Genomic DNA, 18,769 nt, shown 5'->3' with positions numbered 1-18,769 from the left:
AGAGAGTGATGTGTGGTATCTGGAGTTGTGGGCGAGCCTCTGTGTTGGAGGTGCACATGAGTACAGGTTCCTGTGAAGGCCAGAGGCATCAGTGGCCTGGGACCTTAAGTTACAGGCAGTGAGAGGTCTGACAGGGTCCTTAGGAACTCTTGGAGGATAAGCCATCTTCCCAGCACCCTTTTTGTTTGTTTGTTTGTTTGTTTGTTTGTTTTTTGAGACAGGGTTTCTCTGTGTAGTTTTGGTGCCCGTCCTGGATCTCACTCTGTAGCCCAGGCTGGCCTTGAACTCACAGAGATCTGCCTGGTTCTGCCTCCCAAGAGCTGGGATTAAAGGCGTGCGCCACCACCGCCCAGCCAGCTCCCAAATTTTTAATATGAATACCTGCCAGGTGTTAAAACACCACGCTAAGACCATTGTTTGAATATAATCTTATCCTCACAACGTGATAAGCGTGTGTACCATTCTCGTTTAGAGATAAAATGAAGGAACGAGATACAATATCAGCAACAGACAAGCGCCGGGGTCTTCACGGGAGTTCCTGCCGCCAGCGCACCTGCACCCCAGGGCTCCTAGAGCTGCTGTGTAGTTGAGGCCAGCAGAGGGTGGGTGTGCACAGCACAGGGTACCTCACAGGCTGGGAGAGAACAGGGACGAGCAGCTGATAAAGCGAGTGTGCGCACCTCTGCTCCCAGGGCAAACGCTACATCGGAGGACAGAGAAGCCGCCCCAAGTGCCTGTGGGCAGGCAGGGGAGACGGAGGGCAACCTCATGTGTACCTTGATCTGGAGTTTGCCAGGTAAAATGGGCAGAGGCAAGCACCAGAAAGTGTCTACACACAGAGGAAATAACCAAACTGTTTATCAGGAAAAGACCGCGTGATAAACCGTCACATTATAAATGATCCCTGGAGCAGGAGCAGGAATCAGTCATGTCCTCCTTTCTTTACAGTATGTGGATGCTTATATGGCTGACCAAAAAAAACAAAAAAAAAACCCACTCATGCCAAGGAATATTAGAGGGTTGTTTTAAGTTAGATATTTCAAATTAATCCATGAAACACTGGCCAGTTCATTAGTCCCACAAAGCAGGGAAAGACAGTTAATAAAATGTACATCTTCCCACAGCCTGCATGCTTGTTTTCATGACTTACTCAGCATTTAATCTGGAAGCAGCATTACAAAGCCCAGGTCACTCCTTGACATGACACCTTCTGGCTTTGAAGTCTGCGTCCTCATGTGTACGCGTTCCAGTAAGTCCCCAGGTTGATAGAGATAAGAAAAACAGGGCTCACAGCCATGCCTCTCCCTGCACACCCAGCCCAATGGCAGTGCTGTGCTCAAAGCCTTCCTAATTCATTGTCTAATGTTTTTTTTTTTTTTGTTCAACAGACGCGAAATTGAAACTGAACTCTGAGGCCGTTTTATCTGAATCTCATCAGGAGGCCTTGCTGGCACTCTCGGCTTTCTGCCCCCTGCTCTCTGCCTGTCTTGATTTCCCACGATAGACACACACATACTGTGGCCAATGCTGCGACTTGCCGACCAATATCCACTTTCCCTCTCCCTTCCCAGAGAATCCTGGTTTTTTCTCAGAAGCACTGGATCAGATGAAAAACTTGATTTCTCAAGCTCCAAAGACCCGAGAGTGCAATAAAAGGCCAAGTCCTTGGCAAGGCCTTCCTCCCAGAACTGGAAGAAGCGAGTTTCATGAAGAGGGGTACCCTGTCTTTGGCTCGTCTCCCCTCTCCTTTCCTAAGTCTCTGGAATCCGAACTGGAGGTCTAGAGCTGTAACAGTCATTTTGCAATGATAGTAAGAGAAACCAGGCAAAAGTGAAAGCCTGGGCCTCTGATGATATTGAGAAGAACCCAACCGAGCTCCCTACCCAGTGAGGCTTCTCTCCCTGGTGAACTCTCAGGGCAGTTCTGCTTGGCCCACTCCAGTGCGGCTCTTGTCAAAGCCACTGTGCTTATATCCTCTCCCAGGCGAGGGGCACCTGGAAATCAGGCCTTGTCACTGTGCTGTCGGGACACTCCCAAATTACCCCCGGCACAATTAGCCACAGATGATTAATAACCACTACTCCCTCTCCTAATGCAGCTCTGACTGATCCCGGAAGGAGTCCACGCCAACGCTCTAATGACTTACGAGGAGCATGTGTGACAGCCGGAGTGAGCCAAGCTGCAGTTCAGGCTGCCGTATTGTTTTGACACGAGCGCAAGTGATAATGGGCTGTGACTCAGTGTGTCAAAAGCGCTCACGCAAGACTCCGGTGCCAGCCCCCTCCCCCACTGCTGTCACTGCCCCAGCCTGCACACCCCTTTCCCTTTGAACGCCATGTGGCTGCTGCTGAGGTGAGGTCCTCCTGGTCAACCTGCTTCCCACAGACACAACACAGCATGACCGCGGCAGAAGCAGAGTCTCCTGGAGACCCAACCCAAGACATACTGATCCGTCCGTCCGGTATGAGCCTTGGCCCACGGGAGGGTCAGACGGGAGGAGGTGAGCAGCACGCTATGACGGGAGAAAAAAACACTGTCTTCTGGTGAAGTAAAAACCACATCCCAAGCAATAGTCAAGAACGTTAGACTCAAAATACAACACAGCGAGGACCGTGAGAAGAGGGCCGTGGTGCAGGCTGAGCAGGATAGACCCTGTGAGCCAAATACAAGTTTAGAACAAAAACTCAGAGAAGAATGAGGGCCACGAAACTTATCTCCAATAAAAGAGCAGTTTTGTTTTCTACTCTATCAGTGGCCCTTGCCTCAAATAAGTAAGACTGTTTATCCAAACAGAAATGGAGGTGGAGCTGAGTGGAAGAGCCGTGTTCAGCATGTGTGACAGCCTAGGTTCAGCCTCCTAGCACCAGAAGAAAATAACACTAATAAAACAAAATGACTTATTTACAATTCATAAAAATGGAGGTTACGTCATAAATATTACTATAAATATCCACTATTAACCACATAGTCCTTGAAAGTGCTATATTTGAACTACTATGCATGATATGATTAAAATAGTAGTGTAACAATGGGTATTTAATACCAACACTGCATGCTGGTTAAAAAACATTAAGCGCAGCCAGGCATGATGGTACACGCCTTTAATCTAGTACTCCAGAGACAGAAGCAGGTGGATCTCTCGAAGTTCAAGTCCAGCCTTATCTACATAGTGAGTTCCAGGACAATCAGGGATTTGCCGAGAGATCCTGTGAGGTAGTGTGAATGTAATTGTCCCCTACAGGGAGTGGCACTATTAGGAGGTGTGGCTTTGTTGGCATAGGTGTGGCCTTGTTGGAGAAAGTGTGTCACTGGGGAGGTGAGCTTTGAGGTCTCCTATGCTCAAGCTATGCCCAACGACAGACTACTTCTGCTGCCTGTGGATCCAGATGTAGGACTCTGAGCTCCTTCTCCAGCACCATGTCTGCCTGCATGCTGCCATGTCCCACCATGATGACAATGGACTAAACCTCTGAACTGTAAGCCAACCCCAATGAAATGCTTTCTTTATAAGAGTCGCCATGACCACGGTGTGTCTTCACAGCAATGGGAACCCAAACTAAGATACTCTGTCTTGAATACTAAAAAAAGAAAAAGAAAAAAAAAGAAAAAAGAAATCACCGAGTGTACACTAAGATAGCATATCCAGATACCCAGGCTGCCTGCAATCCTGAAGCTAAGGAATTACTTAAAGGTAAGGTGTACACTTCACTCAACAGAAATCTGAATGAATGAATGAATAAACCCTTCATTCCTCCAGGGAGGTCACAGCCCACCACCTCCCTAATTTCCTGTCACCAGTCCTCCGGGGACATGCAAACCTGTGAGGACAGACAGAACTGGGCCTGTGGCACCGCACCTCCTGATCCAGGCCGTCCCCTTCGGGACACAGTTCCCAGCTCCCCCTCTCTGTAACCTCCAGGGCACCACGCAGGTCCAGCACCACTCCTTGCCAGCTGACCATCACCATGGTGCCACCCTGGCCCCTCGAAGCACACCTGCCAGCCGGGAGCACCCCTGGCCCTGCGCTGCCACTGCAGAGGGCCGCAGAGTACAGAAGTGGCTGTTAAAGGCCAAGGCCAGGAGAGGAGAAGACTCAGAAAAGTAAAAATAGAACCACTGGACCCAAAAGGAGTGAGCGCCAGGGCTCAGCAGTAACCACACGGCAGCATTTCACAGAAGGACATTATGTCCTATTTCAGTGATTTCCGTATAGGTATGGTTCTATTATACCAAAACAGATTATTTTTGACTAAGGTCTGGTGGATTGTATTTTATAAGAAATTGAATGGCTTTCTAAGTACATAATTTTTGAAACACTACTTTATGTATACTTCTACGACTGGAAAATTATTAAATAGAGGGCTATTCACTAATAATTATATTTGACTTTGAGGTACACCATGCAATTTTTGATACAGATTTACCTTCATAATTATACTGTTCTTAGAGTATTATTAGCTTTCAGCTGATGATCCTAACATTAAAATAAGCACACACCAAAACAGCGTTGGGACCACGCATCCACTGGCTGGCAGGAAACAGGCCTACTTCAAATGCTGGTTTCCCACACTTAGATTTTTTTAAGAAGAGAATACTGCTCCCCCCAAAAAATAAATAAATAATTTTTTTTTAAAAGAAGGAAGAGAACAGGAAGAGTTTAAATAGTGAGGATTGGGAAGGAAATAGTAAAATGGAAGATGACTAGAGAAATGAGGGAATAATCAATAAAATGAAATTAAAACCATTTTTGAGCACAGTGCCGTTTGATCCCTTACCTCTGTGTATACTAGCTAATCACCTTATGCTACAACATACCTAAATAGACCATAAGGCAAGCGACAATCTTCATCTAGTTAGGCAGTTTCAGCAGCTTCCTGTAGAGTCATGATCATTGAGTTCATGAAGAAGGTGCCAAATAACATGTCTTGGGTAGCGAAGCAGGCTCCTATGAAATACTCCAGGAGAAAGGATGGGAGAATGGAGCCAGGGATCAAAGGTGATGGATTCAGTTCTCAGGACATCCACATTTTCCAGGGTACAGATACCTGCTGGCAATGTGTCTCCAGAGGAAGCCATCCCCATGATTTGTTTCTTGCTATCTCCTGTTTCACATGGCCCCAGATTCGTCCCAGGCAATCCCGTAAGCAGAACCACTTGAGAAGAAAAGACGTGTGTAACTAGTTTAAATGGCTTTCCTGTGCTCTCCACGGAGATGACTGGAGAAGCTTCATTTCAATGTCAACTACATAAAATATGTCAAGTGCTTTAAAAGGGGGAAGACAACATTGTGATACAGAACAATTCTTCCACACCAACCAAACAACCAACCAAACACCTCTTTTTCCAGTTAATGTAGAGCCATGGAATAGGACGCCACCAAATTAAAAGACACGTGTGTCCCTATGTCTGTGTCTAGTCTTTTAATACTACAAGAAAACAAACAGACCTAGAAAACAATATTGGGAATGGACATTCAGTATCTCGGGTTGAGGTGCTGCATGAACTGAAGCTAAGAAAACGACAGAAATGCACAGATTTAGCTGGCTTCTGTGCTCTACAGTAATAATAACAACCTATTTGTGGGGGCTGTACATGTGTGTGTGTGTGTGTGTGTGTGTGTGTGTGTGTGTGTGTGTGTGTGTACATCAAGGTCAGCTGTCTTCCTCAATCACTTTAATCACTTTACATCTTATTTCTGGGGGGACAGGGTCTTTCCTTTTGACTAGACTGGCTGACCAGCACACCTCAGGGATCCTCCTGCCTCCACCACTCCAGTGCTAGGATTACAGTCACATTCTACCACACTTGGCCTTTTTCACACAGCTACTGGGGATCGGACTCAAGTCCACGTGCTTGCACAGCCAACACCTTACTGACTGAGCCAATTCCCTAGCCCTCACAATAGCAGTATTTTTAGAAGTCACTTTTGCATTATTATTACCGTGGGGGGCTGCATGTACGTGTCTGGGTGCACATGCGATGGCATATGTGTGGAGGTCCAAGGGCAGCCTTGTGGAGTCAGTTCTCTCCTTACACGAGTCCCAAGTACCACACTTAGCTCACTAGGCCTGCATGGCCTTCTCACTAGCAATAACGATCTTAACAGTGGTTCCACGTAACCCTTGCTAAGGGTCAAGGGCAGTGTAAATCGCTCTACATGACTTACGTCTTTTAGCCAGACAACCCTACAGAGGGAGAATTATTAGTATCACTCTTGTTTTATAGATGAAAAAAGTGAAGTAGAGTCACAGACCAGGAAATCACCACGATTATCGCCCAGCAGTGACATGGTAGAGAACCCAGCCCCTAACAGCCATGTCGTACCCACTGCCATCAGTCGGAACAAGTGTGCAGAGGCCAGAAAAAGAGGCCCCACCCCCACTCCAGTCAGGACACACTGTGTGCTCCCACATGACCTCGCAGGGTGACAGCGCAGTGACAGAGCCACCACATTCATCGGGAGCAAATCCGATGAACCAATCGACCATCCATGCTTATTACGCTGTTGACTAAAGGTGCTTCAGAACTAATGCGCAACGGTCAATGTATTGCAAACCTTTGTTTTCAAATCCCGACCTCACTTACTATTATATTCGTACTATTTTATATAATATTATATTTGTTTCCTTTCAGATATCAGTCACTTTCAGTCAACTTTCAAAGACTTAGTGAGGAGCCTATATACAAGAAGGGGAGGTAATAAGGCCCACAGTGCGGCTTCCTGGTGCAGGGGGTGATGTTTCCCGTGTGTCTGATCCTGTCCCGCTGGAGGAGGGTGTAAGAGATCTACCACAGGGGATCCCTTTCCTCTATGACACTCAGATCTGGCATCTACTCTCATTCCTGCACAGTCATCACCAATCAGGTGGCTCACAAAAGGGAGCGGGGTGACAATCCATCGCTGTACACGGCCAGTGTCCCCCCCCACCGTGGACTGTACTGACCACAGCTCGCATCAACTGCTCCACACAGAAGATGGCTCTCTCGTTCGTTCGTTCGTTCAGAATTGCTAGCACCACACACAAAACCATCCGTAGCCCTTTTCAATGTCAGGATAAACAAATGCCCGTGTCAGCTTGGGGACACGGGTCCTTTCAAAAGAGCTTCAACTTATAACACCTTAATTTTGTATTTTTATCTGCCTCCACCACAGAGAGCTAGAACACACAGGATCGCTTCAGTCTAATGAGAAGAATTTAAAAAAAAAAAAAAAATTCTTGCTCATTCTTACTACGAATAAATTCTCCTTCAGAAGAAGTCAACACATATCTTCCAGGAAACTATCCAAAGCACTGAGAGATAATGTCATATCTGGCACCCCAAACCCTGAAATCCCTTCGCAGAATAAAACACTCTATTTCGGAGGAGGAAGCTTATGCCAAAGGTCAATTAGAAAGACGTATCTGCCTGCTATGACTTCAGAAGTTCAACCTGGGCTTTGCTTGCCAGCGTGTTTTAGAAAAAATAATTGAGCGTGGTGATAAATCACCTCGGGATGTCCATGCAGAGGCAGTGGCGCCTGCAAACGGCTCGTGTCGTATGGTAACGCACTCGGCTGCTCCCTCTGCGCAAACGGCACTTGTAATGAAAACACAGCCATATATCTTGATTTGTCAGAGAACAAATCAGTTTTATCTGTTCATTTTGTGCTTTAGTGTCATAGGTATTTTAGAAAACATAATTTATAATTCTTCATGCAATTATATATGAAATTAAATCATCTCTCTTCTCTAGAAGCGTCAAAATATTTCAGATTAAGTAGAATGCATTCATAATGTCTTTGAAATTCTCTTCCTTTCTCCCTTCCTCCCATTCTACACCCTGAAGAAAAAAAAAAAAGGAAAAAGGAGAGAAATATTCAGCATTTTAATGAGTGACTCTAGTTATTTTATATCAGCCTCTATTGGTTTGGTTTTTAGAAATGGGTTCCTACAGTATAGCCCAGGATGGCCTCAAATTTGCAGCTACCCTCTTGCCTCAGTTTCCTGTGTGCTGGGATTATGATCATGCACCATCATGCCCAACTATTATTAATAGTAATTCACTGTGACAACCATGCCTTAATCACGTCACAGTCGGCCGGGGTGTCAGGGTCTAGCCACAGCCTCAAGAGGCAGAAAGACTCCCTGCTTATTTGCAGTGTACCCTGGGGCATGTCATTTAATCTCCCTTGCCTCAGTTGTCTCAGCTGTGAGATGGGGATAATTACAGCACACAAGATTCGTATGCATGAAATGGACGCACAACAAGCTCTGCTCGCTCGCTCGCTCGCTCGGCTCCTAACCAGCAACGGCGCCCACACCACTCTCTGTCAAAGGATGAGACATATACAAGAGCCCACTAACCCTATGTCTTCATGGCTACTCAGAAGTCATCCAAAAGGACAGAGGAGAAAAACACACTTTTCAGGGTGTGGTTCAGTGGAAAGCTGGCTACTTTAGTAAACTAGACAATGCAGGTGAGTCTCCCTCAAGAAGCCCAAGCTCACACTTGGGTAAATCTTCCTTTCTACGACTCTGAGAAGCCCATGATCTTAGGTATGTCTGTCTTTCCTTCTGAGTGACTGTCTTTTCCTTACCCCTATGCTTAAGCCTGTAATAAAATATCTTTATTAAACTCAACTCTGCAGTCAGGCTCCCTTATTTAAAATGAGGTGACACCACCTCCCCAAAAGTCCTAATCCTGATGGATGGCACAGTTGGCCTATTCTTTTTACTTTACTTGGCTAAAGGATTATGTGCTAAGAGTTCAGCAAGTCCATGGTCTTGTCACTAGTCACCACAGGAAATGTCCTCCAAAAGCTGGAAAGGGTTTTTTGTTTTTTTAATCTCAACTGCATTTGTTTATTTTTTTTCAACTGCATTAATTTAAATTGCAAGTAGGTACATTTAAATATCTACCAGAGTTAGAAAGGACACAGAAGCAAATCATTCCTTAATCATGTTACACAGAAATCTCCAGTCACATTTTCAGGATAAAACATTTGTTTTATACCTAAAACATTTCTTTTGTATAAATTGGTATTTTGGATTACATGGGGCACATTTTAATGGATAATTTGAGTTATATAAAACACTGACCAAGCCTTGCTATGGCTATTCAAAAAACTCAGCTTTCTCTCTCTCTCCAGGAACCACCAGCATACTCATAGAGAAAGGAAATGGTCTCTCCCTGCAAGAACAGCTCTCACAGTGAGTTAATGATTCTAGAAAAGGAGGCAGGAGGACGTCAACTGGAGGGCACCCTGTGCCACCATTAGGAAAGACTTAGGATCAGGGCACAAATGCCATGTAGCCTAGGCTGACCTTGAACTCCAAGTCTTCCTGCCACAGCCTCTTACGTGTTGAGATTACAGGTAAGAGCTGCCATGCCCAGTTTAAATACACAGAACTGTAACCAGGTTCACATCAAACCTGCTAAGACTATAGGGAGAAGCCAGACCCATGTTGGAACTACAAAACGCTGAAGAGAGCCCAAGCAAGAGGTTTATCTCATTGCCGTGCCTAGTAGGACCTGAGGTCTGGCAGAAATGGTGCAAACAGGGTCCTTTGAGCAGCCGGGGTGCATTCCTGACTTGCCTGACAAATTCCCTACCTCCAACCTCGGGCTGTCTTTAGTCACTCCACACATAGGAAAAGCGCTCCCTCTGCGCTTCCCCCTGACACTTTCAGAAAACCTCCGTTCTACTGCACACAGCAAAACCAGAAGCTCCCAGACAGACTGTCATCAGCTATTAATCCCTGGGCCAAGGGACATCTTCACACAGGACTGTCATTGTGAAACTCGTAAGCACTCAGTCACTAGCCCACACAATGATGTGTATGTGCTTTTTAAAGAGGGGGAAAAAAAAGCCCAACATGCGGGCTACAAGACTTACAAAAACAAAATATGAAATCAATTAAGTGGAGTTTCTTGAATGGCACAATGTTTTTATACCCTTCTTCCATATTAAACAAAAAAATAGGAAGGAAAGAAGAAAAAGAGAAATGAAACCCTCCAACACAAATTTAACTCTTTGTTTCCCACAAGGCAGGGGTGAAAAAGAAAGCAGGCCCAATGGGGGTCTGATTTAATAAGTGGCCGTCCCCCGGGACAGTGAGGATGGAGTGACGTGGATGTTCAAGACACCAGAGTATTCTCATCAGATGCTGGAATGAAGCTGAGTGTCCGGCACAGGCTGGGCCCGGCTCTGCACTTACCACTTGGAAGTTCAAGATTGCTCCTACTTAACAAACATCAGAAGGAGACCAAAGAAACCAGTGTTTCCCATTTACTGTGAAGATCAGAGCTTCAGTGTTACGTGACATTAGGAATAATAATAATAAAGAAAATGGGCTATAAACATTGTGAGGTTACAATGGTGACAGGTAAAAATAGTGTATATACAGAAGGAGGCCCAAGGAGAAGGAGGCCTAAACATTCCCTAGTGTTTGGTCCATGGGAGATTGTCTGGTGTCTTTCCACTTTTTAATTGGTCACTTTTCTATAATTAATGAGCATTAGTGTATTATTAGAAAAGTAGATTTTTAAAACTTTATGCTTTTATAAGGTGCTGAGACATATATAAAACGAGGGGCAAATAAAACAAGATTTTATAAAATGCTGTCCAGCCTGCAACTCCAGCTCAGGAGGCTAAGGTATCAAGTTGCAAGTTTGAGGCCTGCCTGGGCTACAGAATGACCCTATCTCAAAAAAACAAGAACACAAATAACAACTAGGCTGACCATCTGTAAATCCAATAAGACCAGGGTAGTGGCTGGCACACATTCTCTGGGGCCAGTGCTTCTGCTGGTCAAGCTCTTCGCCCCCGCGAGAGTCACCCATCAGAGGTTCGGGGCAGATGACAGACTGCCAACTATGGAGGCGCTCCATGAACTGGAAGAGATAATCATGGCAAACAGCCCCACACTCCCTGGCACAGAAGCAGCATTCGGTGAATACCAGTTATTTGAAACACACTACTGAGATTATGGCTCAGCAGATAAGAGAGCTTGCTGTACCATCATGAAGAAGACCCAGGTTCTGATCCCCAGTCGAAAGCCAGGCATAGCTCTGCATGCTAGTGATCCCAGAACTACCGGAGGGTGGAGATGAGGGGGCAGAGACAGGAAGATTGCAGAGAGGCTTGGGGCTACCAGTCTAGTTCTGGGTTCAATGAGAGACCAAAATACATGCCCATACACTACACTCTACATACACACACATATGTATAACTATACACACACACACACACACACACACACACATATATGCCTTATTATTGCAAAGTTTCATTTCTCTCATAAGAACTAAATCATAGCTTAACAGCAACTAATTCTAACAAGGCAACATTTAGCTGATTTCAAACACGAGTTAGTCCACACAGCTAACAGATTTGGTTAGGAAAAAGAGAACTTTAATCTTCGTGTTGCCCGAATCATTTTATTTTTTAGCCCTCAAAATCAATGTAAAACTTTCAGTTTTGCACTGGTTAAGCATTTTGTCTCCAGAAGCCAAAGCCTTACTAGAAGATGGAGAGCCCAGGGACTCCTCCCACCTTCTACTACACAGTGAATTCAACATCTTCCCGACATGGAACACGGGACAGGGACGTTATACATCCGACCCTTTGCTGGCTCATGCAGAACAATACCTTGTGCATAAGAATTCTCGAAGTGAAAGCATGAAGTGCTGGCATGCTGGAGAACCAGAGATCCAAGACACTCCTTCCCAACTAACTTAAAGTAGGGCTTTACTCTCCACTAACGTAAAACAGTGCGCAAAAAGCTAAAGATCTAAAAACATGCTTCTCTCCAAATAATTCTGAGACGCCTCTTCCGAGGCAGATTATGTAAAACCAGCCCCCTTGAAGTGAAGTCTCCCCACCTGCTTACAAAATATCTTCCCAAGACACAGGCATTCTGAATTGCTATTTATCATCTAGGTTCTGGAGCATATATTCTCAAGAACCGGAAGCTGGTCAACCTGGTCCTGCCTCGGAGCAGGAACAGACTTCCCACTTAACTGGGCTCCCTCACTGATGGGTTTTGTTTTGTTTTGTTTGTTTGTTTGTTTGTTTTTATGGGAGATTACCAGGTTTCTGTGGCAGAATGATCAAGGGCACAGGTCTGGAACGTGCTATAAGCTTTCCTCGTCCCACTCTCTGATTTACAAAACCAACATAAGGAATATGTCAGAAGCAGCTCTTTGCCAAGCTGGAGCTGGAAGCTGGGAGCCCAGGGGGACCTTGGCGCTGTCGGATTTGCATATAGGCTGCAGCGACTTTTCTGTAAGGAGCCTGTAAACCACCGGTTCTGTCTTGACGGGATATTTCATCAAACCAAGCAGAGGAAAGCCTGCCTGTGTACTCCTCGTGTTGACACAAGTAGTTTCGCCAATGACAGCCTTTCAGGGAAGAAAGGTCACATGTTCTAAAACCCCAACTTCAGACCTATTAGAATTCTTCCAGCTGCCACCAGAACCCCGCTGCAGTCCCTGGCTTCAAATGACCCTACCATCCATTAGGCTCTCGCTGGCACCGACAAAACGCAATCAAAGGGCCCACGTGTGACCAGGTAGCCAGCTCAATGATCACTTTTCACGCCTGCCATGCAAAGCCACCAATGAACTCTTCCTCGGTCACATTTCAGAGCTGCCCAAAGCAAGGGACAAGCCATGGCTATCTGATACTATATGGATGAGTGACCAACAGCAGAATCCAGATCCCAGGGGAATGCAGCCATGTCCAGAAATGTTGGACAAAGTGTAGACGTCAAACATGGAACGAGACCTTGTAATGCTGAAATCTTACAATCTCAAAGAATTAACTGAAATTGTGGGCTTTAAACATGACAATCATTTTCCAAAAGTGAAGAAAAAACATGGAGGGAGGCTTTTTAAAAATATTTTAAGATTACAAAATCCAACATATCAAAATACACTTTACTTAGTTGCAAATGATGGTGTAAAAACAAAGACTGAGGCCTGTACTGATGGGCAACTTTCAAGGACTTGCCTAAGAGGAGGCAGCATATGAAAACACCTGTAAGTATATTAATGAATAATAAACTCCTTGACAGAATCTGTGCTGCATCTTCACAAACAGATGAAGCAAATGGCCCACCTTGAATTTAAAATTATATAGGTAAAGAGAAGGTTATGCCTTACAATAGAATAAAAATGAAATATAGAATAAATCCCACTAGAATTATCACCAACATCAAGCTAGAGTCTTCACATGTCTAACCCCTCACAGCCAGACATGCCCACGAGACAACGGGAAGTATGCAATAAGAAGTGAATAATATGAAGTTTATAAAGGAAGAATAAACACAGCCAGTCAGTTACTTAATTAATAAATAAAAGCTGTCTGCCTTGGAGGGTCAGCTGACTCGTTTCACACAGCATCGGAAGTCAGCCGATCAGCCCCTCTTGGTCCTGGGTCTCCCCCGCTATGGAGCCAAGTCAACTTTAAACTACAACCCTGCATGAGCTTCCTAAGGGCTGGGATGACGAGCACTGGGACACTGCACATGGCTGGGTTTTTAAAAAGATGTCCCCAGATCGAAACCGCAAGGTCAGAGGCAAATGAAGATCACCCTGCATTTTCGGCCCTCAATAGCTTGTTCTAGGGACAGGGTTTCGTGTGTTCCAGGCTGGCCTTGATCTCTCTACATAGCTGGATGACCCTGAAGTTCTGAATCTCCCACCTCATCCTCCCAAGGGTCAGGATCACAAGTGTGCGTCGGCCCTATTTGTGGCAGCTCAGCTAAGGAACCAGCTGTGTGTACGTGCCAAGCAAACCCAACCAACTGAGCCCCAGCCCCAGCCCCGCCCCCCACGGCTTCTACCAAGCACTATCCGCTACACTGCAAGGCACCTCATCCTGTCCGAACTTACATGTAGACAATATTTTATTTTTTTATCAGTTGACTTTCACATGAGCCATAATTATATATTTACAGGTTTAAAATAGCACATATTATGACAACGCAAACAGGGATACAAAGCTATAAACATTTATATTAGATATTTAATCTTAACTATACATTGGACGAGGAAAGAAGATATTATTTTCCTCTTGGTGTTTAGTTACAGGGAGTGTTTCGGGTTTTGTCATGCGCATGTGAACACAGAGCTGCACACGTGTGTGAAAAACTCCATGCTGTGCATCAGGAGAGGGCGGCATGGCAGGAAGGGCCTGTTAGAAACACACGCCACCCCAGCCAAGTCCGCACTTGAGCTCATCTGTTTCTGAGGAGGCTAAGGCAGGGCTATGGCAATTGGGGGTACATTTTCTGTTATTTTGGGAACAGCTTTTTTTTTTTTTTTTTTTTTTAAAGAAGTTCATGTGTTAAAATTTGCTCTCCCAGGCGGTGGTGGTGCAGGCCTTTGATTCCAGCACTCAGGAGGCAGAGGCAGGCAGCTCTCTCTAAGTTCAAGGCCAGCCTGATCTACAGGGCGAGTTCCAGGACAGTCAGGACCACACAGAGAAACTATGTCTCAAAAAAAAAAAAAAAATCTGTAGCCGGGCGGTGGTAGCGCACGCCTTTAATCCCAGCACTCGGGAGGCAGAGGCAGGTGGGTCTCTATGAGTTCGAGGCCAGCCTGGGCCACAGAGTGAGTTCCAGGAAAGGCGCAAAGCTACACAAGAGAAACCCTGTCTCGAAAAACCAAAAAAAAAATTGCTCCAAGACCTAAAACTTCTAAATATGGGCTGTTTTCAGTATGTCCTTATAAAAGGGGGGGGGCGGTAAAAATCTCTCAAACATGAGAGCTTAATTAAAGAAGCAAAAGTGGGGGTGGGGGGCAAGAGAGAAGCTGAGGAAGCAGCACAGGAAGCGGGAGAGAGCTCTAAAGGTCTCCACAGGGAAAATGTCAGGCGGCAAGGCGTGGAGAGCTTTCGGCTCTCCGCCACATGTCTTTTAACATTCTCCCTCAAAAAACGTGTGAATCTCTGAACCCTCCTCTGAGGTTATGACTGAACTCACTAACTGTTCCCATGAAAGCACGGCATTTGAGGAAATTTGAGGGTCAGGGCTTCCATTAAGTTTAGCAAAATAAAACCACTTGGAATCAAGGCAGCAAACGAAAGTTCTAGGATGTCTCTACTAAGTGGATAGAACAGCCCATGTAAGAAAAGAGACTGAGTTGAAATACCAAGCACCTATCATTCATAGATGCATGTAACTCCCGACTTGAATAACTCAGCACAGGCTGATCCACAACTCCATTCCACTTCTGACTTTAAAATAACAGCTAAATCATGAATGAAAACCAACTTCATGATACACTAGAGAAACAAGTCCTTTGTGGATAAAATTTAGTAAAATACAAAACTCAAAAGACATGCTTGAGGCCAATGAGATGGCCCAGAAGGTAAAAGCTCTTGTCACAAGGTAGGAGAGAATCAATTCTTGGAGGTTGACCTCTGACCTTCCCCCATTCACTCTGGCACATGTAAAAATTAAAATTAAATAAAAACAAAACCTGTTTCCATCAATTTAGCAAACACAGACTATGGGTCTCTCACTGTACTTTGTACTGTGGCTCCTTTCTGAGGGAACGGGTAGCTTTGCAGTGGCCTCAGATCTCCCCACTGAAGCTAACACTCTGGAGGGACACACGTTTCTCCAGGCTCATGAGTAAGCTCGGGTTAGTCTGTCTATCCTTTCAGCAGACTGCTAGCGACTGAGTGGCAGGCACAAGCTTCCCCACGTTAAAAGCTGAAGCCCGAGAAGAAGACCCCGAAAACAATGTAAAGAACCGGCTAAGGAAGGGCTTTCTCTTGTGAAGCAACGATTTCCTAGAACACTCGATGTCTGTGTCCACCTCGTCAACTACTTCCGACAGCAACAGACAACAAGGAAATCTTTCTTGCAGTTTTAAGTAGTAACCACTTAACTAAGCACCAATAGAGACAAATTAAAACATTATAATATTAATAAAATAAATACATTTAATTTAAAAATAAGTAGATTAGCACCAAACAGATAATTTTTTTTTTGTGTGTGTGTGTGTGTGTGTGTGTGTGTGTGTGTGTGTATTTATACCCTCTCAATCTTATTATCATGGTATATATCTGAGCTCAGAGAGTCAAAATCAACTGAAAAGAGTTCTACACATTTCATTTCTCATGTATAATTAAAAAAAAAGTAAGCTCATTGAAAATAGCATTTTTCCCCTATCTCTTTACTTCCAAAAGCTGAAACAGTACTAATTCATGACATGCCTTAAAGGGGAGGTAGCAGCTGGGTGTGGGTGCCCACGCCTTTAATCCTGGCACTACAGAGGCAGGCAGATCTCTGAGTTCAAGGTTAGCTAGCCACAGAGTGAGTTTCAGGGTAGCAACACAGAAAAACCCTGATAATAAAAAAAGATAATAATAATAATAATAATAATAATAATAAATAAACAAATAATAAGAGATGAGGAATCAATTAAAAGTAGGTCAGAACTGCTAAGAAACATGCCTTATTTTCACATCAAGATTCAGTCTGACCTTAAGGAATTATTTAGTTTTAGAAGTCTGTGGGGTGGGGTGTGAACACCTGTAATCCTAGCACTCAGGAAGCTGAGGCAGAAAAACTATTCAGAGTTCAAGGCTAGCCTGGAATACAGAGTGAGATCTTGTCTTTAAAAAAAAAAAAAAAATTCGGGCTGGAGAGATGGCTCAGAGGTTAAGAGCACCGACTGCTCTTCCAGAGGTCCTGAGTTCAATTCCCAGTAACCACATGGTGGCTCACAACCATCTGTAATCAGATCTGGCGCCTTCTTCTGTATACATGATAAATAAATAAATCTTTAAAAAAAAAATTCTGTGGGGTCTGGGTGCTTGTTCATGTTTAATGAAGTCTGTATCCAGTGCTTTGGAAAAGTATCTCTACATGGTTTTCTCGTGGAAGTGAACCCTACATGAATGAGGATGGTCAAATACAGACATCACATGTATCTGGGAAGCACCCTGTCTAAAAGGGGCTTCCTCAAAGAGTGAAGAGAAGATATAGGAGAGCAGGGTCCCAGCCCAACTCTGACACTGCAAAGGACAGCTTCCTCCCAGAGCACCTCTGGACTGAAACACTCTGACCCTGCAATGTGTCAACGGGATTCCCACCTTAGAAGCTCCTCACCTATCAGCCTGCGCCCCAGAGAAAGTGACTCCCCACCCTTGCCTTGCCTCAATTTCCTCTTCTGTAAAATGGGAAACACTCAATAACTGCCTTCAAAGGGCTGTTGTGCTGATGAAATGAAGCAGGACAGGCAAACCTCTCAGAGCAGTGTCTGACAGAGCACTTGCTCCACTGTCCCCAGCATCATTACGCTGAGAAATCGAAATCATCGCTTGCCTCATTCCCCGAGGCCCAAACAGCATGCAGGTTCTTTTTTAATCTTCCACTGGAAAAACGGCAGAGCCGGCACGGTTTAATGTGTGTGTCCACATAAAGACACATTAGGAACAAAGGAACACCTTAACAAAACGCGGGAGTATCCAAGTAACAGCTTCCCACTCGTTCAGAGAATTTGAGAAGGAAGTGGAATTTTATACTTACTTTTGTTCTCATTAGAAGAAAATGAAATCCTCCATAATCCTACACCTACACCATTCACAGTTAATGTACTTCATTTGTCTTTCTTCTCTGAACATATGTGAAATTTTAGATAATTGAGGCTACTTGGCACCATGCTTTAGTCACATAACATTTACTAAATACATTCTTCTATGCACTAAAAAAGTCATTTCAGATGACTTCACAAATGCAATTATTGCAACATAAATAAGAAACGATGATGAGTACATCCTTTCTTAAACCTCCAGTTTTGACAACAAAAATAACTAGTCAAGGAGGACTTTTGCTTACTTATTGCTTAGCGTGTTCGCTTTTAAATAAAATCCACCAGTCAAAAATAAAATGTGGAAGCTGGAGAGATAGCTCAGCAGTTAGGAGCACTTGCTCCTCTAATACAGGACCTGGGTTCAGTGCCCAGAACCCACATGGAGGTTTACAACCATTCATAACTCCACTTCCAGGAATCCGATGCCTCTTCTGACCTCTACAGGTACCAAGCATGCACATAGTAGATGTACGTACACGCAGGCAAAACACTCATATGCATAAAATAAAATTCAATTAAATTTATTTTGAAACTCATTGAGGGAAGAGTATTGTAGATAAAATGTGACTATTTGCAAATTAAGTCAGTTACACACAGCATGACATCATCTTGCCATAAAAAGTATCTCCTCCCAAAGCCATCCTGCTGGCAAGTATGACCAGCACCTGAAGAATCCTTGGAGAGTGTGGGAGCTGTGAGGATGTTAGAGGAAGCCTCATGGGACAAAGTTGAAAGGTTGGAAGGGGAAGTATAAAGAGAATGGTGAATTGAAGACGAGAGAAAGGGGGCTCTAAAGATCCCCAACCAACACTCCAAGGCCTTGGATGCGGAGCTATGGGCTCACAGTCTATCAGACAGTGCAGACATCAGCTCTCTACATACATACAACAGCAGGTCCAGATGAAGCCTGCATTTCACTGAGAGGCACGCACTTAGTGGTGTGTGTGTTGGTAAATGGAAAGGATAAGCCAGCTAGAAACACAGTTCCTGTGATTTATGACAGTGTCTGGGGCCTTTTTCTCTAGTGCCGATAGCCGGCATTTAAATAAATACTTTGTGAACATGGGCCGGGGAATCCCTGGACTCTGTTTCAGTGGATTTGCTATTTCCCTTTAAGTAGCAAATAAATAAAAAAATATTTGCAGCTCACTTGGAGGGAATACTCGCTCAGTGAAAG

General features: G+C 44.6%; 1 protein-coding gene across 4 annotated transcripts in view; it reads right to left on the bottom strand.

The window, feature by feature from the left end:
* Nucleotides 1-18,769, bottom strand: part of Satb2 (SATB homeobox 2) — a 207,669-nt gene that overhangs the window by 125,654 nt on the left and 63,246 nt on the right. Inside the window, exon 1 of one of the 4 annotated variants that reach the window (XM_042260353.2) lies at nucleotides 17,529-17,834. The exons of the other annotated variants lie outside the window; for them this stretch is intronic. The gene's annotated coding sequence lies outside the window, so the exon portion shown is untranslated. Of the gene's footprint in view, nucleotides 1-17,528; nucleotides 17,835-18,769 lie in introns of those variants that run through there. 4 annotated transcript variants of the gene reach the window in all.

Source organism: Peromyscus maniculatus, chromosome 13 (genome assembly GCF_049852395.1).
Source record: "Peromyscus maniculatus bairdii isolate BWxNUB_F1_BW_parent chromosome 13, HU_Pman_BW_mat_3.1, whole genome shotgun sequence".
NCBI lineage: Eukaryota > Metazoa > Chordata > Mammalia > Rodentia > Cricetidae > Peromyscus > Peromyscus maniculatus.
Note: the sequence above shows the minus strand (reverse complement) of the source record. Positions and strands in the feature narration are given on the sequence as shown.